Source organism: Ranitomeya imitator, chromosome 4 (assembly GCF_032444005.1).
Source record: "Ranitomeya imitator isolate aRanImi1 chromosome 4, aRanImi1.pri, whole genome shotgun sequence".
In the NCBI taxonomy this organism is placed as follows: domain Eukaryota; kingdom Metazoa; phylum Chordata; class Amphibia; order Anura; family Dendrobatidae; genus Ranitomeya; species Ranitomeya imitator.
In genome coordinates, this window is record NC_091285.1 from 295,319,078 (window position 1) to 295,344,355 (window position 25,278).

General features: G+C 41.1%; 1 protein-coding gene across 2 annotated transcripts in view; it reads right to left on the reverse strand.

Moving 5' to 3' along the window:
- Positions 1 to 25,278, reverse strand: part of CNTN1 (contactin 1) — a 295,541-nt gene that overhangs the window by 194,886 nt on the left and 75,377 nt on the right. For both annotated transcript variants that reach the window (XM_069764781.1, XM_069764782.1), the window contains exon 2: positions 9,954 to 10,037. The gene's annotated coding sequence lies outside the window, so the exon portion shown is untranslated. The remainder of the gene's footprint in view (positions 1 to 9,953; positions 10,038 to 25,278) is intronic.

Sequence of the window (25,278 nt, forward strand, 5' to 3'; positions counted from 1 at the left end):
GCTGATTCTAAGGAAGGAAGGCTGTCGGTTAGTACCAGGGCGCGTCAGAGGGTAAGTATAGCAATATTTTTTATTTTAATTCTTTATTTTACACTTAAATATGGATTCCGATACCGATTTCCGATATTGCAAACATATCGGAACTCGGTATCGGAATTCCGATACCAGATTCAGAAGATCGCCGACCTCATGGCCGACCCCAGACAGGGGTCGGGTCGGGTTTCATGAAACCCGACTTTGCCAAAAGTCGGCGACTTCTGAAAATGGCCGACCCGTTTCGCTCAACCCTAGTGCTTACTATAGCCGAAGTCAAAAACATATAATGAAATCATAAAGTTCTTACTAGCTGAAGCTGCTATTAAGGCAGATTAGAAGCTGACTTAATCATATCAACTACAGTGGGTATGGAAAGTATTCAGACCCCTTTAAATTTTTCACTCTTTGTTTCATTGCAACCATTTGGTAAATTCAAAAAAGTTCATTTTTAGAATCAGGTCAAAGATGGGCAACTAGGTTATTACAAGGAATAGCAAATTTCCCAGCTTTATAAAACCCAGCCTCCTCTAAACTTGTGACAAAATCAGCAGGCATGGGTTCTACTAAGCAGATGCCTAGGACTCTGAAAATGAAAAGCCTTCAAAGCAGGAGAAGGCTCTAAGATAGCAAAGCATCTTTAAGTTGCCCTTTCCTCAGTCTAAAGTGTAATTAAGAAATGGCAGTTAAGATGAACAGTGGAGGTCAATGTAAGTTCTGGAAGACCGAGTTAAATTTAAGTTAGAGCTGCTCATAGGATTACTAAAAAGACAAATCAGAAGCTCCGCTTGACTGCAAAAGACCTTCAGAAAGACTTAGAAGACTCTGGAGATGTGCTTAATTGTTCTACTGTTCAGAGACACCTGCACAAATATGGCCTTCATGGAAGAGTCATCAGAAGAAAAGCTCTCCTGCTTCCTCATCATGAAATTCAGAACATCTAAACAATCCTGATACATTTTGGAAACAAGTCCTGTGGATCAATGATGTTAAATTAGAACTCTTTGGACATGAAGATCAAAGGTATGTGTGGAGAAAAAGGGCAGAGCATTTCATGAAAAGAACATCTTGCCAACCATTAAGCATGGGGTGGATAAATCATACTTTGGGGTTATGTTGCAGCCAATGGCACAAGGAACATTTCATGAGTAGAGGGAAGAATAGATTTAATGACACATCTGTAAAAAAAGCTGAAGTTAAAAAGAGGATGGCTTCTACAAATGGATGATTAGAGATGAGCAAGCACTGAAATGTTTGGACGCTCGTTACTTGAGCCAAGTACTTTCTAATGCTGGGGTGCTTTGAGCAATAAGTACAATGGGAGTCAATGGGAAATCAGAGCATTTTTCAGTCAGACCCTACAATGAGGTCTGGGGGACATTAAAAGTGTTAAAGTGCCGAATGGAAGGAGAAAGGCATGGTGGAGACCTTGGAAGCATCTCTAACCCCTAGATCACTGCTGAGAACAATTGTGTCCGTTTTTTGCTTTCACTTTAATTACTGATAATAAAACATTCAAAATCAACAAGAAATTGGAGGTTACTTGTTAAGAAACATTTTTTCCTGTATAATGACTTAAATATAAGGCAAAATGTAAAAAGGATTTTAAAAAATTATATAAAAATTATATAATTTAAGTAAACCAAATGTGGTATTAAAAAAACAACAAATTTAGGATCTCAGATGGACTCAGCTACACCCTGTATTATACACAAAGGAGGGCCTCATACACATTCTGTTAAAAATGTCATGTAGTGGTACTCCAAGACTCATAAAGGCTATGCACTAAGTGCAAATCCTGGCAGAAATTACAAGAATGGTCATCCATATACCCTTGAAGGCACCAACTGTAGTGCTTTGTTTAAAATATTGTGAACAAAGTGAATTGTAGTATTCCTACACTCATAAAAGCTCTGAACACAGTGCAAAGCTTACCAAAAATTAGAAACAAGGTCAGCCATACAACCAATAAAACACCACTGGAATGCTTCATAAAAAAAAACAAAGTGTGTTTGTGGTACTTCGGCACTCATAAAGGCTTTGCTTTTTTCTTTTGCTATTGATTTTTTGGTGGTTACACTGAAAACAGGCAGTGTAGTAATCTGCTGGCCACATTCTCTTTAACCAGGCCATGTAAGACACTGCAATCTTTTGAGTTGAAAACAATAAGGGGAGCATCAAACAGGAGATGTGCTCTGTTGCTGGTGGTGATGTAGATGCTGCAGGAAGAGAGATGGCATGTCTTGTCTGCTACGCTCCCAAATGAAACACCTTCGTCTGGTGCACATCATGCAGAGTAACAACCTTTGCAACTCATATCTCCCCTCACATATGGTACCAGTAGCTCTGTCACAACACATACATATACTTATACTCTTTTTTCAAGATAACCTTGTATGCGGCTTGATTCATACGCCCTTCGCAAAGATTAAACTGCCCAATTCCAGCCTTGTTGAAGCATCCCCAGATCAACACCTGGTCGTCTAATAGTTAGACGGAGATCTGGAGAGGCGTTCAAGTCACAGTGTCTTGCACCCACTCTGAAATTTGGTGGAGGATCGGTGATGATCTGGGGATGCTTCAGCAAGGCTGGAATTGGGCAGGTTGTTCTTTGCGAAGGACGTATGAATCAAGCCGCATACAAGGTTAGCCTGGAGAAACAGTTGATTCCTTCTGCTCAGGCAATGTTCCCCAACTCCGAGGACTGTTTTTCCAGCAGGACAATGCGCCATGCCACACAGCTAGGTCAATCAAGGTATGGATGAAGGACCACCACATCAAATCCCTGTCATGGCCAGCCCAAGCCCCAGACCTGAACCCCATTGAAAACCTCTGAAATATAATCAAGAGGAAGATGGATAGTCACAAGCCATCAAAGAAGAACTGCTTACATTTTTGTATCATGAGTGACATAAGGTCACCCAAAAGCAGTGTAAAAGACTGGTGGAAAGCATGCCAAGACGCATGAAAGCTGTGATTAAAAATCATGGTTATTCCACAAAATATTGATTTCTGAACTCTTCCTGAGTTAAAACATTAGTATTGTCGTTTCTAAATGATTATGATTTGAGTTTGTGTTATTTTGACTATTTCTCATTTTCAGAAAATAAATACAAAATTTATTGCTTGGAACTTCAGAGACATGTTGTCAGTGGTTTATAGAATTAAAGAACAATATACATTTTACTCAAAAATATACCTATAAAGAGAAAAATCAGACAAACTGAAAATTTTGCTGTGGTAGTGGTCTCTTAATTTTTGCCAGAGCTGTATATTATATATATATATATCCACACATACATACATATAGACATACACACATATACATATGTATATGTATGTGTTGGGACAGGGCCACTGGTTCCATATGTGAGGGGAGATATGAGTTGCAAAGGTTGTTACTCTGCATGATGTGAAATCCATAGTTTCCCTCCAGCATCATATGTGCTAAGAGCTAATCAGCAGTGACCAGGGTCTGGATTTTGTTGTGAGTAGGTGTAAGAGATGGGTGGGAGGCCTACTCACCAGATCTCCACCTCAAGGGTGTGGTTGGAGGGAGTTAAATGTACAGCAACTGTTTTTTTTTCTCTCTGGTCTGTTTGGAGCAAGGAAGCTTCCAGGCTGAAGTTCTGGTGAGAGCTGCCGTGTGTTTTTGTCCCAGAAGGCTGGAGCCATACTGGGGAGGACATTTGTATGGACTTTTTATTTTCATTTGTGCCAGAAAGGCTGTTTTTGTGTTTCTATTTTGGTTGTATGGTTTATGAAGCAATAAACCTCCCAGAGACTGAATATAAAATGTTCCTGTGTCTATCTCAGGAAGCAGCTGAGTGAGCCAACCTTCCACAGTGTACATAGAGTGTACATATATTTAACTAATTCCCAATTTTCCTCATTTCATTACTGTACTGTTCTCAATCTCCTAGACATTCATTTTCAGGACAGCGGGGTGGATATATGTATTAGACATGCTGATATTCAAAATAGTTGTTTCTACTTCCTAATACAGCAGGTGAAATAAGTATTGAACATGGCACCAATTTTCTAAATAAATATATTTCTAAAGGTGTTATTGACATGAAATTCTCACAAAATGTCTGTAAGAACCCATACAAGCCACAGAGGCAAATAAATCAATTCATAGATGTCCATAAATTAAATTATGAAAAAAATGAGAAATTACACAGGGAAAACTACTGAACACCTGAAGAAAGATGTGCAAAAAGTAATGGAAAGACATGACACCAGCTGAAATCTATGAGTAATTAGAAAGCAATACAGCCACTTATTGAAAAATATCAGCTTTTCCAACTAATGCACTATCAAAAAGGTGTCTCATTACCAAGATTCCAGACAAGAAACATCATGAGATGTGTAAAAGTGTTGAGCTGTCTCAAGACCTTTGCAACCTTATTGTTGCAAAGCATACTGATAGTATTGGTTGCAGAATAGTTTCTAAACTACTGGAGGCCCCAGTGAGCACTGTTGGGGCCATAATCTGGAGATAGAATGAAAATCATCTCAGAAGAGATTTCCAAAAGCCAAGGAACACCTGTGGAGAGCTACAGAAAGACCTGGAATCAGCAGGTACAATTGTTTCAAAGAATAGTATGAGTAACGCACTTAGCCTCCATGGCCTGTATGCACGCTCGCCACACTAGACTTTTAAAACATTTAGACAAGCCTATGAAATACTGGGAAAATATAGTCTGGCAGATGAGACCAAAATCAAACTCTTTGGATGCCATAATACACACCATGTTTGGTCGCCAAAAGTTACTGCATTTCACCCCCCAAAACACCACACCACAGTGAAATTTGGAAGTGGGAACATCATGATATGGTGCTGTTTTTCATACTGTGCATACCTTAACTGGCAAACTTCATATACTTGAAGGAAGGATAAATGGATAAATGTACCAAGACATTATTGATAAAATTCTGCTGTCATCTTCCAGGATGATGAAAATGAAAAGAGGGCGGACATTTCAGGAAGACACCACCAAGGAACCTCTCAATTGGTTTCAGAGAAACAAAATAAAGATGCTAGAATAGCCCAGGAAATCACCTGACCTGGATCTAATAGAAAATTTAGGGAAGGAACTGAACCTCAGAGTTCTTAGAAGGAGCCCACGGAACCTTCAGGATTTGAATAGTGTTTGTGTGGAAAAATGGGCCAAAATCAAACCTGAACAATGCATGCAACTAGTCTCTCAATACAGGAGGCGTCTTGAAGCTGTAATCACCAACAAAGGCTTTTGTACGAAGTATTAACTAAATTTTAGTTAGCGTGTTCAAAACTTTTTCCCTGTATAATTTCTCATTATTACACATAACCTAATTTATGGATATGTATGGTTTGATTTCTTTGCCTGTGTGGAACAGATAGGTTGTTACCGACATCAAGTGAGAATTTCACGTAAATAGCACTTTTAGAAAAAATGTTATTAGAAAATTGGTGACGTGTTGAATACATATTTCACTGGCTGTATGTTAGTATTACATTATTTGTTTTTTCACTGGCTAACATTTTGTATTAGAAGATAAGAAAAAAAAAAAGTTTGGAAAATGAACTTGCTACGTTAATGTTTGGCCATAGTCTCTGAATGTTCTCGCCTTGTGATCTCTGTGCATCCAGACACTTGATATTACAGAAGAAAAGATTATTCTTTTAATTGAGATATTATTGACAAATTACTGACATTTTTACACACTAAATACCGATATTATAGTCTATAAAGTAATAGCAATTTTCTTTACTATTCTACTAATGGAACCTGGTCAGAACAGACTGAACCAGAGCAGTACATATACATCACAATTTTGTGCTCGATATATAAATATCATCAGTGACAGTGATACACATGTGCATGTACAGGCATTTGGATGAATACAGCAGAACCAAAAAAGAAAAGCCAAATATAGGTCAAGAAAAGATGAGAAAATAAATTAGAGTAAAACACCTTTATTAGGATAATTGGTGAAATGGTGGCACAACTAACGGAGGTGCCTGCACATACAGATAATGAAACATAATAGTATATTGCAGCATCCCGTGGGGAATGTAAATGCAACACAGAGGTAAAGAATACACCACAAAAGAGCTGGTAGTCATATATGACCACTCACTGGACAGATGAAGCAAAGCAGCCCCAGAACATAAAAGAGCCTCCTCCATGTTTTATCAGTGGGGACCTACTGCATCCTGCTAGTGCAGTTGTCATTTAACAAGATTTTGGTGAGGCTACTTTTTATGATGTGTTTTTTCCTCCTCCATGTTTCATAGTAGGGACAGTGTTCATTTCTTGATATGCTTCATTTTTCCATCTGTCAACATAGAGCTAATGTGCCTTGCCAAAAAGTTAAATTTTTGTCTCATCTGTCTATAGGACAGTCTCCCCGAAGCTTTGTGGCTTGTCAACATGTAGTTTGGCAAATTCCAGTCTGGCTTATTTATGATTTTTTTCAACAATGGTGTCCTTCTTGGTAGTCTCCCATGAAGTCCACTTTGGCTCATACAACGGCGGATGGTGCGATCTGACACTGATGTCCCTTGAGCTTGAAGTTAACCTTTAATCTGTTTAAAAGTTTTTCTGGGCTCTTTTGTTACCATTTGTATTATCTGTCTCTTTGATTTGTCATCAATTTTCCTCCTGCGGCCACATCCAGGGAGGATGGCTACAGTCCCATGGATCTTAAATTTTTGAATAATATGTGCAACTGTAGTCACAGGAACATCAAGCTGCTTGGAGATGGTCTTATAACTTTAACATGTTTGTCTATAATTTTCTTTCCAATCTCCTGAGACAACTTTTTCCTTCGCTTCCTCTGGTCCATGTTGAGTGTGATACACACCATGTCACCAAACAGCACAGTGAGTATCTGTAGCCCTATATACAGGCCCACTCACTGATTCCAAGATTGTAGACACATGTGATGCTAGTTAGTGGACACACCTTGATTTAACATGTCCCTTTTGTCACATTATTTTCAGGGGTACCATCATTTCTGTCCAGACCTATTTCAGGAGTTTTATTTTTGTTTTCTATTCTGTGGAAGCATGGTTGAAAAGAAATGTCTGACTTTCATTTGTTCATTTTCATAGATCTTTTAATTATTATTACTTTTGTCAGATTCAAGTTATTTCTGTGACCATTGTGTTTTTGTGTCTTTAAATGAGAGGTACCAACAATTTTGACCACATGTGTATAAGAGTGCTGGAGAAGATGCAGTATAACTTGAATTTTATTAATTCTGGGCATAACAGACCAGTGGTGGGTCCTAATCAGTGGCTGACAGCTATGCACATTTATATATGCAAGACTGCCAATCACTTATTAGGACTGGCCGCTACACTAAGAAACCCAGAATGGCAAGAATTGAAAAGAAAAATACTAATTAAGCTGAATCTTCACCACAATCCTACAGATCAATCTGTTGAACTCCTTCTGCCCTATAATATTCTGTTGTCATTGCATGTTCAATGTGACAGGTTCCCCATAAGTCATAAGGGAAATGCAACAAAAAAAGCCTAATCGTGGACAGGTTCATGAGTCCCTTGCCATGACTAGACCAGTGCAGGCAAGCCATGGACCTTATGTTCACGTGGAAAATTGCCCAAATTCACCAGCACATCAGCTTCATTGGTCAGTGTGCTCTTCATGTTTAATCAGTTACGAAAACCAACACTGACCAAAAATACATTCCTCAAAAAGCCTCATTTCACACACAAAAAAAACAGGCCATTTTCCTTCAGTTTGCTGGATCAGATTTTCATCAATATTTGTTCAGGTTGTCTGTTTTTACCATCAGTGATTTCTTTGTTAAGTCAATGAAAAGAAAAAAAATACAACACTTCTCTGACCCATCACAGTACAGAAGTGAGGGAAAAAAATGAAACAAGCCTTAGCACAAACAAGAAAGAATAGCGCTGCATGTGGAGTGTCCAAAGCAGACAAAAGTCTTACAAAACCTACTCATCCACACAATGGCCGAAAACCTAAGACAGGAACATAATGGAAGCCAGATGAACCCTAAAGTCAATGGTGGCCCTTTCTAATTCTTTTCTATGTTCCTAGAATGGAACAGAGAAACAAAACTTGAAAAGGCAGGAGAGAACAGAGCTGTGCCTTGCCACATATTCAAATAAATGGTTGTCCCTTAATGTCATCCATGTAGCATAATATGGCAAATGGATAAGGATCACCTTCATTAACCAACCCCTTTAACGGCTGTGTCTGTCCAAGAAGTACCGTAACCGAAATACTCCATGCAAAACTGTGTGAACCTAAGGGTCAGGGTATGACACAGGAATCCTCTTCATGGAGCCCTGCACTGTCGTATCTGGTCCTGCATAAGCCATAATAAAGTGTATACTGTGTGATCGCGTTCTGCTGATTCACGAGAATACTAATGGTCAAAATCCAGCCAATAATCCCACTTATAGTTTACAGCACCCTGAAACCACTGCAGTAGGGGCAAAATCATTAGCCATACTAAAAGCACACATTTCATTTTAGTGATGAGCGAATACACTCGTTACTCGAGATTTCTCGAGCACACTCGGGGGTCCTCCAAGTATTTTTTAGTGCTCAGAGTTTTAGTTTTTAGCGCCGCAGCTGAATGATTTACATCTGTTAGCCAGCATAAGTACATGTGGGGATTCCCTAGCAGCCAGGTAACCCCCACATGTACTTATGCTGGCTACAGATGTAAATCATTCAGCTGCGGCAAGAAAAGCTAAATCTCCGAGCACTAAAAAATACTCGGAGGACCCCTGAGCGTGCTCTAGAAATCTCGAGTAACGAGTATATTCGGTCATCACTATTCATTATCTAATATCTATATGAAACTGTAGCTTATATAGAGAGACAATGTAATGGAAAACCGTAGCTTACGTAGAGACAAGGCCACATATTCATATGACCATTACTTACAATAGTATAACCATTACACACTACAAATAGACCCTAGTGGCTGTTTTTGGGGGGTTTTGTTTTATGCTGGACTTTTAGGACTATTACAGGATCAGACTGACGGGCCAGTCAGACCGTGCAGCTAAAGGGAACCTGTCACTTTGTACATGCAGTCCGATTTGTGGACAGCATGGTATGAAGAAAGAGAAGCTGAACAGACTGTAAGAAAAGATTGAGAATAACGTGTATTTTATTCAATAAAATCCCTTGTGTTTCTATGTATAGGAGTCCAGTGGGCGGAGCCACTGGTGATTGACAGTCTTCCTTGGATGCACAGTCATGCAAGGACCACGCATTGGACTCATATACAAACAAGGATTTCAAAGAGGAAAATGTATGCTTTTGCCATGAAAATGTATACTTTTCTGACCATCTCATAATCTATAACATCCCGCTGGCAGATTCCATTTTCAACATAAGAGGTTCCTTTAATATTTTTGGGGGCCAAAAGTTTGCTTTCAAGTCTGTATACAAAAACTGCACGTACAAGTAAGCTTACATGTAAGAATTTTGGAAGTGCTCCAGACTTTTTTTTTAATATTCCAGAGATAGACTGCTCCACCGTCTGTAAACCATTATTACAATGAAACATCCAATTACAGGGAAACGTGGAGGTGTCACGCTGCTACAATCATGATGACATTGAAAACAGAGTTCAAAAAATCTTTCTGTGGAGCATGTCACATAGTAGCTATATGGAAATGGGAAGCTCAGATGGAAATCTGAAGAAATAATTAAAAAGGCTGAATATTATAAAAAAAACAACCAGTCGTTAAGCCAGCTGTAGTCATGAACACCACAATTTATGGAATACTGCAGTGAACTTGCTGCAGAATGGGCGTCTGAAATCAGCTATCAAATAATCCTGACTCTGTACTTCTGGACTGAAAGACGCCTGTTCCCACCGACCGTCCATTAAGATGGAATAGAATAATAGCTGCGTCTTACCTGGACACCGGCACCAGTTGGCTATTGTGAATATAGAGGGAAAACGGAGGTCTGGCCCATCCAAATGCTCCTCATAGCAACCGTCTGCAGCAGAAAAAGGGAAATGTCACAATGCGATCTTCTCAGCAAGGAAAGTCATGCACAGAACATCCCCTGTCCTTCCTTCAATAACCGGCACATAAATTTACAATTCCACATTGTGCGAACGCTGCAGAACTCCCCATACAGCCGACATTCTATGTTCCCAGCCCAGGTTTTCTCTTCTTCTAGCCTTTCAGCCAAGCCATTGCTATAGTGTGCACAAACATACTGGATTTCACTGCAGTGACTAGCCGAAAATCTCACAGCCGTCCCCTGTCTGCTCAGAGATGGTGAATGAGAGCTGCATGCATAATTCAATGCATTAAAATCTTCCTGCACTTCCTAGAGTAACGGGAATGGAAGTAATGGAATATCGATTGCTCTAACAATGGAAGTCAGGAGAATAGCTTTTTGGCAACAACAGCCTAGTCAATAAAAAGATGAGTTTATATTTACCAGGGATATGCTGGTTAATCTCTCATCATTCTAGCCTCACCTATCTGATGGCCTGTAGGGCAGCCATCTTCATATTGCTTGGCGAATGCCAAGCTGCGAAATCAGGACCAGTGGCCATCATTCAATCAGAAACTAAAGTCATATTAGAATACCAAATACTGTAAGCACACTTACAATAGCTGTGTCTGAACAGAAATAAACATATCGAAACAAAAACCTGACGAAGCGATGGCGAAACACGCGTTGGAGTGGTGTAAGAGGGTTGAAATGTGCTCAGGTCAGTATCATGCTTTAACCGAAAAACAATCTATTATACCTTGTGGGATTTCTACCTTTGGAATTGTGCAATACATATGGATCAAAACACTGGATCTAATGGACTTCTTCTTTGGTCAATAGTAGAGATGATCGAACCAGAAGTTTGGCAATAGTACCGGACAATTAGCGTCTGGTGCTAAATGCTGAGCACGGACTTCTCCCAGACGTCTGTTGCAATGTTGAGAGTTTCCGGGGAAGTCCATTGCAGAGAGAGATTTTTTTTCAGATCCAAAGTTTGGGTCTCTATTGTTTCAATGGGGTTCAGTTTCTGGTTCAAGTTCAGGTACAGTTCTGGTTCCCGATCCGAAATTTGGAGTAAAGGTCGGGTTGAGAACCAGAACCCAAACTTCTACTTCATCCCTAGTCACTAGACATTTAATTTTTGTTCATTATCCTGTTCTTACCAGACATTAATACTTTATTTATATTATTTATTAATTCAGATTGATTTATTTGTATGCACAACACACTATATTTGTCACTAACAGAATAATTAATGATCCGCTGTTGCAATTTTCAATCATGTCACATACCTCTCCCTCTTTTTATTATCTACTTTTAATCATGTCCTTTGTGTTTCATGTTTTTTTTTTATTCTCTCACAAACAGTTAATAGAGTAATTTCTATACTATTTTTGCCTGCATCTTGAATACAGTGTTTTAGGTTATAACGATATTGAAGGTCTAAAATGCATACACAACACACGTATCAAGTAGTATACAGCTCAGATGTCCAGAGTTAAGCGAAAACTTCAAATACAGAAAAATAGAAGACATTTTCATTTACATCCTTTAAGAAAAAAAAGAAAGATAAATACACATTACTGGCTGACAAAACTACTGACACATTTGTGTCCAGTACCGTGATTTTGTGGTTTATATAGTTAGGAACGTTGTAAGATTTATCCTTCATGTTTAACTGTGATATTCTTTTCAGGCAAGGTTCACGTTCAGGGGTTCTGTCGAGACTTACGTCTGGACCCCCACAAAACAGGATTTAGGTGTATGCGCTGACGGGCCACTGACTTTACAGATGCAGATGGAATCATAGTGTGCTCGGTTATGTATCATTTTCGGCAGTATACGCCTAGTTGAAACAAGACGTACTTGCTGTCCGCCTCCAATAGACATATACAGTGGGGCAAAAAAGTATTTAGTCAGTCAGCAATAGTGCAAGTTCCACCACTTAAAAAGATGAGAGGCGTCTGTAATTTACATCATAGGTAGACCTCAACTATGGGAGACAAACTGAGAAAAAAAAATCCAGAAAATCACATTGTCTGTTTTTTTTAACAATTTATTTGCATATTATGGTGGAAAATAAGTATTTGGTCAGAAACAAAATTTCATCTCAATACTTTGTAATATATCCTTTGTTGGCAGTGACAGAGGTCAAACGTTTTCTGTAAGTCTTCACAAGGTTGCCACACACTGTTGTTGGTATGTTGGCCCATTCCTCCATGCAGATCTCCTCTAGAGCAGTGATGTTTTTGGCTTTTTGCTTGGCAACACGGACTTTCAACTCCCTCCAAAGGTTTTCTATAGGGTTGAGATCTGGAGACTGGCTAGGCCACTCCAGGACCTTAAAATGCTTCTTACGAAGCCACTCCTTCGATGCCCTGGCGGTGTGCTTTGGATCATTGTCATGTTGAAAGACCCAGCCACGTTTCATCTTCAATGCCCTTGCTGATGGAAGGAGGTTTGCACTCAAAATCTCACGATACATGGCCCCATTCATTCTTTCATGTACCCAGATCAGTCGTCCTGGCCCCTTTGCAGAGAAACAGCCCCAAAGCATGATGTTTCCACCACCATGCTTTACAGTAGGTATGGTGTTTGATGGATGCAACTCAGTATTCTTTTTCCTCCAAACACGACAAGTTGTGTTTCTACTTAAACAGTTCCAGTTTGGTTTCATCAGACCATAGGACATTCTCCCAAAACTCCTCTGGATCATCCAAATGCTCTCTAGCAAACTTCAGACAGGCCCGGACATGTACTGGTTTAAGCAGTGGGACACGTCTGGCACTGCAGGATCTGAGTCCATGGTGGCGTAGTGTGTTACTTATGGTAGGCCTTGTTACATTGGTCCCAGCTCTCTGCAGTTCATTCACAAGGTCCCCCCGCGTGGTTCTGGGATTTTTGCTCACCGTTCTTGTGATCATTCTGACCCCACGGGGTGGGATTTTGCGTGGAGCCCCAGATCGAGGGAGATTATCAGTGGTCTTGTATGTCTTCCATTTTCTAATTATTGCTCCCACTGTTGATTTCTTCACTCCAAGCTGGTTGGCTATTGCAGATTCAGTCTTCCCAGCCTGGTGCAGGGCTACAATTTTGTTTCTGGTGTCCTTTGACAGCTCTTTGGTCTTCACCATAGAGGAGTTTGGAGTCAGACTGTTTGAGGGTGTGCACAGGTGTCTTTTTATACTGACAACAAGTTTAAACAGGTGCCATTACTACAGGTAATGAGTGGAGCAAAGAGGAGACTCTTAAAGAAGAATTTACAGGTCTGTGAGAGCCAGAAATCTTGATTGTTTGTTTCTGACCAAATACTTATTTTCCACCATAATATGCAAATAAATTGTTAAAAAAACAGACAATGTGATTTTCTGGATTGTTTTTTTCTCAGTTTGTCTCCCATAGTTGAGGTCTACCTATGATGTAAATTACAGACGCCTCTCATCTTTTTAAGTGGTGGAACTTGCACTATTGCTGACTGACTAAATACTTTTTTGCCCCACTGTACGTCTGATAATGATGTGATCATTAGTCAATGGTCCCAATAGCGCATATGCCCAAATCTCGTTTTGCAGGGGTCCAGATGTAAGCGAAGCACAGTCACTGGGTGCAGGGCCAGAAATGATGTGAACATTGTTGCAATTCCGAACGGAAAACGAAAATTGGAAGGAAACAGGGCTCTACTACATCTCATTGGCAATTTTACTATAAACAATGCGGCTCTAAAAAAAGAAATTCTACCAGCAGATTAGCTCCATTCACTTAAATACATAAGATGCCGTCCTGTCAACTTATGTTAAAAATATAACGGATATATATGGATGTGACAAAATTTGAATTCGCCAAATTACGCGAAAAGTAGGGTTTTTTCTTTTTAACCTTTTTCCAGCCCTCTGCAGTTCAGCCACATGTCATCCGCAGCTGACCGGCATTTTGTTGAATTTTAAAAGGAGCGAATTTCAAGAGAACAGTATTCTACAGAATTTGGATTTTTGTCAAATTTGATTAGCATTCACTTACATTAGACTCAATTAAGTTTGCCCATCTGTATAGGCCTGTGTTAATTCTAGTCTTACTGATCACCTAATAAATGTGATAAAATATATCTAATGCAGGCACAGAGCTGTTTTGTACAGGTCCTTCTCAAAAAATTAGCATATAGTGTTAAATTTCATTATTTACCATAATGTAATGATTACAATTAAACTTTCATATATTATAGATTCATTATCCACCAACTGAAATTTGTCAGGTCTTTTATTGTTTTAATACTGATGATTAAGGCATACAACTCCTGATAACCCAAAAAACCTGTCTCAATAAATTAGCATATTTCACCCATCCAATCAAATAAAAGTGTTTTTTAATAACAAACAAAAAAACCAACAAATAATAATGTTCAGTTATGCACTCAATACTTGGTCGGGAATCCTTTGGCAGAAATGACTGCTTCAATGCGGCGTGGCATGGAGGCAATCAGCCTGTGACACTGCTGAGATGTTATGGAGGCCCAGGATGCTTCAATAGCGGCCTTAAGCTCATCCAGAGTGTTGGGTCTTGCGTCTCTCAACTTTCTCTTCACAATATCCCACAGATTCTCTATGGGGTTCAGGTCAGGAGAGTTGGCAGGCCAATTGAGCACAGTAATACCATGGTCAGTAAACCATTTACCAGTGGTTTTGGCACTGTGAGCAGGTGCCAGGTCGTGCTGAAAAATGAAATCTTCATCTCCATAAAGCATTTCAGCCGATGGAAGCATGAAGTGCTCCAAAATCTCCTGATAGCTAGCTGCATTGACCCTGCCCTTGATGAAACACAGTGGACCAACACCAGCAGCTGACATGGCACCCCACACCATCACTGACTGTGGGTACTTGACACTGGACTTCAGGCATTTTGGCATTTCCTTCTCCCCAGTCTTCCTCCAGACTCTGGCACCTTGATTTTCGAATGACATGCAAAATTTGCTTTCATCAGAAAAAAGTACTTGGGACCACTTAGCAACAGTCCAGTGCTGCTTCTCTGTAGCCCAGGTCAGGCGCCTCTGCCGCTGTTTATGGTTCAAAAGTGGCTTTACCTGGGGAATGCGGCACCTGTAGCCCATTTCCTGCACACGCCTGTGCACGGTGGCTCTGGATGTTTCCACACCAGACTCAGTCCACTGCTTCCTCAGGTTCCCCAAGGTCTGGAATCGGTCCTTCTCCACAATCTTCCTCAGGGTCCGGTCTCCTCTTCTCGTTGTACAGCGTTTTCTGCCACATTGTTTCCTTCCAACAGACTTACCATTGAGGTGCCTTGATACAGCACTCTGGGAACAGCCTATTTGTTGAGAAATTTCTTTCTGGGTCTTACCCTCTTGCTTGAGGGTGTCAATGATGGCCTTCTTGACATCTGTCAGGTCGCTAGTCTTACCCATGATGGGGGTTTTGAGTAATGAACCAGGCAGGGAGTTTATAAAAGCCTCAGGTATCTTTTGCATGTGTTTAGAGTTAATTAGTTGATTCAGAAGATTAGGGTAATAGGTCGTTTAGAGAACCTTTTCTTGATATGCTAATTTATTGAGACAGGTTTTTTGGGTTATCAGGAGTTGAATGCCAAAATCATCAGTATTAAAACAATAAAAGACCTGACAAATTTCAGTTGGTGGATAATGAATCTATAATATATGAAAGTTTAATTGTAATCATTACATTATGGTAAATAATGAAATTTAACACTATATGCTAATTTTTTGAGAAGGACCTGTATATGTGCACTGCACTCAGGGATCTTCTCCGAAGGCGACTTCTGCTCTAGTGACCTCCGGTGTGCACGGCGATAATATGCTCTCCCCACTTCATCTCCGCATAGTCACCGCTTTGTACACATGGTTCCTAGCAATGACTGTGCAGGGAGCAAGTGGGAATAGTACCTTAACATTTCTATTACCTGTATGCCCACATTAATAGGTTATATACATGCCAGCGGTGACAGATTCCCTTTAAGATTAAGTCTGCTAAGAAAGACCAGAACAAGAGGCTCTGGAGAACAGTGAGTAGATACAGACCACTTCCTGGTGACTACCAGTTGGCAACTTGAGGAATACCATAAAGCAGTGTTCCCCAACTCCGGTCCTCAAGGCCCACCAACAGATCATGTTTTCAGGATTTCCTTAGTATTGCCCAGGTGATAACTGCATCACCAGTGCAATACAAAGGAAAGCCTGAAAACATGATCTGTTGCTGGGCCTTGAGGACTGAAGTTGGGGGACACTGCCATAAAGTGACCCTGAAGTGACTTGCAACATTTGACCAGGCTAGCCTTCCTTTACCACTAGTTGCAAGATAGCTTGGCCTGGATCAGTGATATACAGACATTGACAACAGATGTGTATCCTATGTATGAAGTGGTGAAGAGACCTTAGCCATGAAAGCTGTCATACAGTCAGTGGGTGGTGCTGTGGCTTGAGACAGTGGTAGAAGCTGTCATTGACATGGATCAGCTCTGCTATGGCCAGAGAAAGAGAAGAAGACTATGTCTTGCATAAGAAATACTTATAAAGAGCAAGTGTGTATTTTCAGAACAATTGTGTCATTCATTTCTAAGCACTCATTGCAGATTGTTGCTGTAAGAGCTAGTAGGAACTGATCCGAGTAATGCGGCAAGGAGTGAAGTGATGGCCGCCATGAACTCAGTGCGTGTGTGTGTGTGTGTGTGTGTGTGTGAAAGAGACTGAAGCTGTTACTCTGCCACTCCAAGCTATTTTCCTCATTGTAGTGTGACTGACAAGCTCTGTGCGTCCTGAAAGGTGTCCTGTAGTGGAACCACCAAACGTAGACACTGTTCCAGTTATTTTGTAACCAACAAGTCCAATGCCTCAATTTAGACAAGAACTGTGCCTGCATACTGTGGTGTAACAACAATTAAAGTGGTTCTCCAGGCTAAGATATGTCATCAATAAAAGATCAGTTGGGGTCTGACACCTGACACCCCCAATAATCAGCCATTATCAACACCTACTACAGCTGAATGTAAAAAGTGAACAAAGAGTAACGGCAACGTTCCATTCACCATGATGTGACTGTACCTGGGTACTGTAGCTCACCTCCTATTGACGTGAATAGGAGCTGTGCAGTAGTACCTGGGAATGGTCATGTTCTGTTCCAGGTCCATTCATTGTTTACATCTGGTGGCAACCAGAGCAGTGTCATGTGCTGGATCCTCACTGATGTAATACTGATGACCTGCCCTAAAGGTAGGTCTTCAATATCAGAAACCTTGAGAGCCCCTTTAAACTTGTGCCATCATTGAGAGACTGCAACTGCTATACACTGCCATGACTTGTCCTGAGTATAACGATTTCAAGTAAACCTTACATAGTTACATAGGTTGAAAAAGACCTAGGTCCATCAAGTTCAACCTTTCTCCACCAATTATACATTTCGTCACTAATTTAACTATAACCCACAATGTTATGTGTATCAAGGAAATCGTCCTGCCCTTTTTAATACCTGATATAGTGTCTGCCATTACTACCTCTTGTGGTAGGGCATTCCACAGTCTGGCTGCTCTAACTGTAAAGAACCTATTTAGCTGCTTGAATCACCTTTCTTACACCTGTAATGAGTGTCCCCTGTAAGTCTATTGGAGCCAGAATGAAGTTCTCATAGACTTACATTGAGAGCGTGTTCCTATTAAAGGGCTATTCCCATCTCCAAGATCATAGCCCAATATATACAGTATTAATAATAATATTAGCAAATACCTCCAATTAGAAATGTAGTATAGTTCTTCTGATTAGCTATGTCGCTTACCCCATGTGCAGGGCATTGCAGTAACTTGGGTATTCATAGTTCTGACCACTCATATAGTGACAGTGAGTTAGCCGTTAGTTGTAATAACCATGGATACCTAAGCTACTGCAATACCCTGCACATGGGGTAAGTGACATAGCGTATTACACCTACTACATTCTGGGAAAGGATTTTGTAGATGGGAACACTCCTTTAACGCTGACTTCTAGTCAATCAGAAGGTGCAGTCACAAGATGGAAGATCGGGACCAGAGTGGTGACGGGAGCAGGTAAAGACGGTGGAAGATACGTATCTTGCTAGGGTCAGGGAATATGAATTAGTGATATCACTCTGGTGGTGAAATAAAAATAAAAAAATTATGGAATAGTGCTTAAAGCACCTTAAACAAAAATACAGAAGCTATCAAAATAAAGTATGAAATTAATCAGCAAGGAATTAGAACTCGAGAGAATGATAATTTTTTCGGAGGGCCCGTTCCAGCGGCCATATCACTAGTCTGTGGCCACTGAATGCTGGATGGGAGCTCTTATCGGACAGTATCCCGGCTCCTCTTTTGATTAGCTGCCTGGTGTGACATCACACATCATCATAGCAGCATGACGCACATGTGACACGGCTAATCAAAAGAAGGGGCTCAATGACGTCAGGTTAATGGCAGCTCTTGGGGCTCCTGCCCAGGGCCACTGCAAGTCAACTGATATCAACCCTAATTGGAACTATTGAAAAAAAATTATAACATGTACGTTTTCAATTTTCTTCTCACGTCTATGGGAGGATCGGACTCCAAGAAGGCTTTTTTAAGTTGGCTATTTTTTCTAGGCCACTTCCTGATATTCTGATGTTCAAAGACTATTCTGAATAATAACAACCTAGCTTGCTCATTTTAGCCTACAATCTGAGACAGACCTACTACCACTGATTTTTTTTTTTAATTATGCAGAAAGAATCTTCTATTTTTCCAGAATATTCTTCAAAGAGATTAAGAAACCTGAAAATAATTATACTTAAAAAAAAAAAATTACCTTTCAAATATGACATCACACGTTTCGAACACTTAACAGAAGGTATTTGCGCAATAGAATAAATCCATGCTGGGAAGCAAATTGCATCCAACCTCTAAGGCAATTTTAACCTTCAGGGTTTTTCTTCAAAAAAGGAAACAGCCACAAAGTGCTCTGTAGGAGATGTGATCCGACATTTGGTACATTTTCTGATTACAAAAGATACCAAAGTGAGAGAGACTAAAATACTAAAATTGCACATGGCTCTAGGAAAGTCATTAGGATATTCACAGCTCTGGTATTGCTCAAGTAGCTGTTACCAAAACACGTTTGTCTTGGACTCGATATACCGTATATACTCGAGTATAAGCCGAGATATTCAGCCCAAATTTTTGGGCTGAAAGTGCACCTCTCGGCTTATACTCGAGTCACGGTCGGCGGTGGGGTCGGCGGGTGAGGGGGAGAGAGGGCTGAGGCATACTTACCTGCTTCCGGGGCTCCTGGCGCTGTCCCTGCAGTCCCACGGTCTCCGGGTGCCGCAGCTCTTCCCCTGTTCAGCGGTCACATGGGACCGCTCATTAGAGAAATGAATATGGACTCCACTCCCATAGGGGTGGAGCCGCATATTCATTTCTCTAATGAGCGGTAACGGTGACCGCTGATAGAGGAAGAGGCTGCGGCACCGAAGACCAGCTGTCCGGGGGAAGGAGCGGGACGCCGAGAGCAGGTAAGTATTATATATTCACCTGTCCACGTTCCACACGCCGGGCGCAGCTCTGTCTTCGCCTCCTCTTGCACTGACTGTTCAGGTCAGAGGGCGCGATGACGTATAGTGTGCGCGCCGCCCTCTGCCTGAACAGTCAGTGCGGAGAGACGCCGAGACGGGACGCTGAGGAGCTGCAAGCAAGAGAGGTGAGTATGGCATTTTTTTTTTTATTGCAGCAGCAGCAGCAATGGCACAGCTTTCTATGGTACATCTATGGGGCAATAATGAACGGTGCAGAGCACTATATGGCACAGCTATGGGGCAATAATGAACGGTGCAGAGCACTATATGGCACAGCTATGGGGCAATAATGAACGGTGCAGAGCACTATATGGCACAGCTATGGGGCAATAATGAACGGTGCAGAGCACTATATGGCACAGCTATGGGGCAATAATGAACGGTGCAGAGCACTATATGGCACAGCTTTCTATGGTACATCTATGGGGCAATAATGAACGGTGCAGAGCACTATATGGCACAGCTATGGGGCAATAATGAACGGTGCAGAGCACTATATGGCACAGCTTTCTATGGTACATCTATGGGGCAATAATGAACGGTGCAGAGCAAAATATAGCACAGCTATGGGGCCATAATGAATGGTATGGAGCATCTATTTTTATTTTTGAAATTCACCGGTAGCTGCTGCATTTTCCACCCTAGGCTTATACTCGAGTCAATAAGTTTTCCCAGTTTTTTGTGGCAAAATTAGGGGGGTCGGCTTATACTCGGGTCGGCTTATACTCGAGTATATACGGTATATACAATTACAGGCAATGCCAAGTAGCCAAAATTTAGCAAACTATTTTGATGTTATATTAACAGGGGTTGTTCATTTTTGGGGACATTTTTTTTCTTTTACTTAAAGGGGTTGTCTGGTCGTTTGCTAAAAGTCTATAGTCACTTGACGTGACAGCGGATTTCTCATTCCTTCAAATGTGTGCACCACTCACTGTCAGGATTCTTCAGTGTCTATAACAAGAGTGGGTGGTCATTTGATTTACTAACATGTGGTAACATGCCGACTAGAAGTCCTTGGCCACGTTCAATAGTTGGAATGTAGTCGGGAGTCTGTAAATCGTATAGTTGCAGTCACATGATAACTTGCCCTTGCCAGCCGCATTGGAGAATCCTGACAGCGTGCAGTGAGTGAGCTGTAAGTGTCCAAAAGTCGCCAGTCACATAGCGTGACTGCAGTGCAGACGTTTAGCAGAAGACCAGACAGTCCCTATCAAGCATATACCTACTATACCATCAGTGGTTCACATTGCTGTGCTCTTCTCCAAACATTTAGCTAATTATTGTTCAAATTGGATCCCATCAATAAGCACAAGTCCACCACAAAGGCTTATCAGAACAGCAGAGATGTTAGGTTAAGCTCACACTAGGCGTTTTTGCCACATTTTTTATGCAAATTTTCAGCTGCGGTTTACAGTACCAGCAAAGTCTATGAGATTACAGAAATCTCATGCACACACATTGCTTTTTTGTCATCGGCACTTTGTGCTTTGGATGTTTTTTGCACAAAGGAGGATGTCACTTATTTCACCTTTTATTCAGTGTAGTTCACTCACTTCTTTTACCTTTTATTCAGTGTATTTCACTCATTTAAATGAATGGGTAATAAAAAAAAAAGGAGAAAAATGCACCAACAATGCAGGTATCAGGTTTTGCTGTGTTTTTTTTTTTTTGGGGGGGGGGCAAAAGCTAATACTATAGTATAGGACCTTTTTTCAACACTAATCTTTATAAGTATGCACAAGAGACAAAGCTAACATGCCAAAATCGAAGAAAAACTGCACAAAAAACGCAGCAAGAAAAAGGAAGGAAGACATGGTGTGAACTTACCCTTAGAGAATAACCATTCTACCAAGAACAGAATAATTACAATGTAAGATCAACCACCAGTGGAAAACAATTAGCATACACCAAAGCAAAGGAGTTTCAATACTGTGGAACCCCACAGTTACTTTTTAAAGGGAACCTGTCACCCCCAAAATCGATAGTGAGGTAAGCTCACCGTCATCAGGGGCTTATCTACAGCATTCTGTAATGCTGTAGATAAGCCGCCGATGTTACCTGAAAGAGAAAAAGACTTTAGATTATACTCACCCAGGGGCGGTCCCGCTGCGGTCTGGTCAAATGGGTGTCTCAGGTCCGCTCCGGCGCCTCCCATCTTCATTCCATGACGTCCTCTTCTGGTCTTCACGCCGCGGCTCCGGCGCAGGCGTACTTTGTCTGCCCTGTTGAGGGCAGAGCAAAGTACTGCAGTGCGCAGGCACCGGGCCTCTCTGACCTTTCCGAGGCTTGCGCCCTGCAGTACTTTCCTCTGCCCTCACAGAATGCTGTAGATATGCCCCTGATGACGGTGAGCTTAGCTCACCATCGATTTTGGGGGTGACAGGTTCCCTTTAAAGGGGTCTGTACCAAACATAATTGATCCGCTGCCAACCTCTAAAATCCATAGTGATTACATAAATGAAGGGGGCATTGTGCTGTACTCTGTGAAATGCAATGGCTTCTTTGGTATTTAGAAGAGAAAGTCCTATCTTTAACCAAGAATCGTGCTTGACATTGCAGTTCATTTACATCTCCGCTCCTTTCAAGAACTACAATAATTGACAGAGATATGTATAAAAGGGGATCAGTATTTGGTAAAAGCCAAAGCGACAACAACACTTCCAAACACAGTGGCCCCTTCATTCTTGCAGGTGTACCGTCAGTCAGCCCCCCTATGACCTTTTACTGAAAACACTTCTTAGCCTAAGCCGTTACTCTAGTATGACATCAATATTATTGGTAGAGCTTTAACAAGATGCAGAAGACTTTCAGGTTTTACATCCAACATCATTTGAAGTTGAACTTTTATTGCAAACTTATTCTTCTATTTGACTAGAGCTATAGCCACAATTTTTCTAGTTTGCTTTGGAAACAGGTAACAAGCAGACAAATGCTTGGGCAACACCTATGCTTATAAGGGTGACCTTCTACCTATAAAGCCCTTCCACTTTTGTATTTAGCTTTATTATTAAATTCCTTACACTTCTGCTTATCCTGCTATTTCCTATATGTTTTTGTTGTTTTTTTTTAACTTCACTTCCTGTGACGTTTTGTTTGAGGGAAGTCTATCACCCCTCCTGAAACAGGACAACATTATGGGGTGGAAGTGCAGTCACTTGCCAAAGCTACTGTCACAGCCATGCCCTGATGACATACTGGTTCACAGAAGTGACCCCATCTTTATTCTCTGATGTCACAGTCACTACCTCTAATACCGCTGTCTCTTTCCCCGAGATGAATAGGCATCAGGGGTTGGTGACTTGAGCTGTGTGACACCAGTGCCACCCTCTAATGATGACTGGAGTATGGTGATAAAGGTTTTGAGGCATTGGTGGTATCACTCACTGCTTCTATCGATGACCCGTATTGAAGATTCATTTCAAGGAAAGAGAATGCAGTGTTAGAAGTAGTATCGTTTCGCCTTGCGGAGAGTGACATGTTAAACATGTCGAGGTGAGGAGACTTAAAGCGGCAATGCTCCTCTGGGAAATATGCAAATTGTGTATTCAGAGAGGAAGAGGACTAGAACTCTAATGTCGACCCTTTAACGAGCCTTGTTACATGACTTAGGATAAAAGCCAAACCAGAATCTCAATTTGCGGTGTCTGGTTTGGCTTTTATCTTAAATCATGTGACAAGTCTCGTTAAAGGGTCGACATTGACTGTTAGGATTGCTACTTCTAATAGGTGGCACTAGAGTTCTAGTCCTCTTCCTCTCTGAAGAGACAATTTGCGTGTTAGAAGTAGTGACTGAAGGCAGTGACTGAAGATACGGTCATTTCTCAATCATCTCTACTGAACTAAGATGTCATCAGGGTACGGCAGTGACAGTAGCTTTGTTAAGTGTGCGCTTCACGGCCTCCTGATGATGTCCTATTTTAGGGGAGGTGATAGATGCTGCCGAGCAGCGAGTGCAGCCCCAGTCTCCTGTGGCATCCTGTTTGAGACTTCTCGCAAACTAAAATAACAGGTTAGGGAGAATGGTAGGGGATTTAATAATAAAGCTAATTGCAAAAATTGTTAGGGCTTAAACATAGGTATTTATAAAAGGCTTTAAAAGGCATCAAACCACTACTTCAAATGTTTCTCCATGTACTCGAGTCTTTGATGTTTCACTTTTTTATTACACAGGCATGAAAATCATACTTCTGAGAGATAAACTCAACAGAACATCTAACCAGATATAGAAAACAAGGGACATTCACATTGCTTCTGTAAATAACTATTTATATGCCACCATATTCTGAGGGATAAAAATAGGAAAAATAATTACGAGTTAAAGGGATTTTCCATTGCTCTGACAACCCTTCTCAATTATAGTATAGCTAAAAAGTGACAAAAAGCGCACAATAGGGCAACACCCCATATCAGAAAGAGATATACGGATAATTCTGCTGCTCTGCTGGCCAAGAAGATATCCAATGGAGATCATGGTGTTGAACCAAGAGCAGTTATAATAATCTACGCGTTTCAGGAGTTTGTTCAGATTTGAACAAACTCCTTAATCAGTAGTAAATTTGTGTTTTTTTCCTGATCAAGGAGTTTGATCAACTCTGAAAAGCATAGTTAATAAAACTCATATTGCAGCTCTTCTTATTTGTTATACTCCCTCTTGTAACATAATAATAGCCTTGACTCATTTCCGGTGCCAGCACCGATCCAGTAACATCGGCGCCAGGGCTCCCACCAGCTCACGTGATGTTATGTCCCATGAGTCCTGCAGCCAATCAGCAGCAGTTTCAATTTCACTTTCTTTGGAGTAACAGACAATAGGAAGACATCATAGGAAAGCAGCTCTCACTTCTACTGGACATCTGTTTTGTCCAAAGGAAGTGAGAGTCAAGCTTCTGCAGATTAGCTGCAAGCCTCATGTGATATAACAATGACACGTGAGCCACCGGGAGACTGGGCGCTGATGCTGTTGGAGCAGCACAGAGGTGAGTACAGTTGTTACTACAGTGTGTCCGTAAAGTCATGGTGCACTTTTGAACAGTCAATGGAAAGCAACAAAAAACGATAGAAATGCGAAGTCTGCTCCAAATAAAAGAAAAACTCTCCTAGTTTCATACCTTTTCAGTGCAGTCCGATGTGGGCTCTATTTGTTGCCCTACCCACATCCAAACGATAGTGAAGTTCTTGCCACACACGGGTAAGGATGTCTGGTGTAACAGAGTAAATAACGTGTGTGATTCTCTGTTTTAAGAGATTAATGTCCTTGATACGTTCAATGTACAAATGTTGCTTCACATAACCCCTAAAGTAAAAGTCTAAGGGCGTCAGATCCAGGGATCGTGGTGGCCATGGCTTGACAGAATCCCTGCCTATCCACCGCCGAGGGGAATGTTCTATCCAGAAACTCAAGAACAATGGTGGCGTAGTGTGGAGGAGCACCGTCCTGTTGAAAGATGGCACCTTCTGGAAATTGTGGCACTGCATACATTTCCAACATGTCAAGTTACGTGTTTGCCGTCACAGACCGCTCCACGAAAAAAATGGGCCGATCATCTTATCATGCATCAGGCCGCACCACACGTTCACTTTAGGGGTGTTACGTTCATACTCTACGTAGGCATGAGGATGTTGAGCAGCCCATATTCGAACTTTATGGT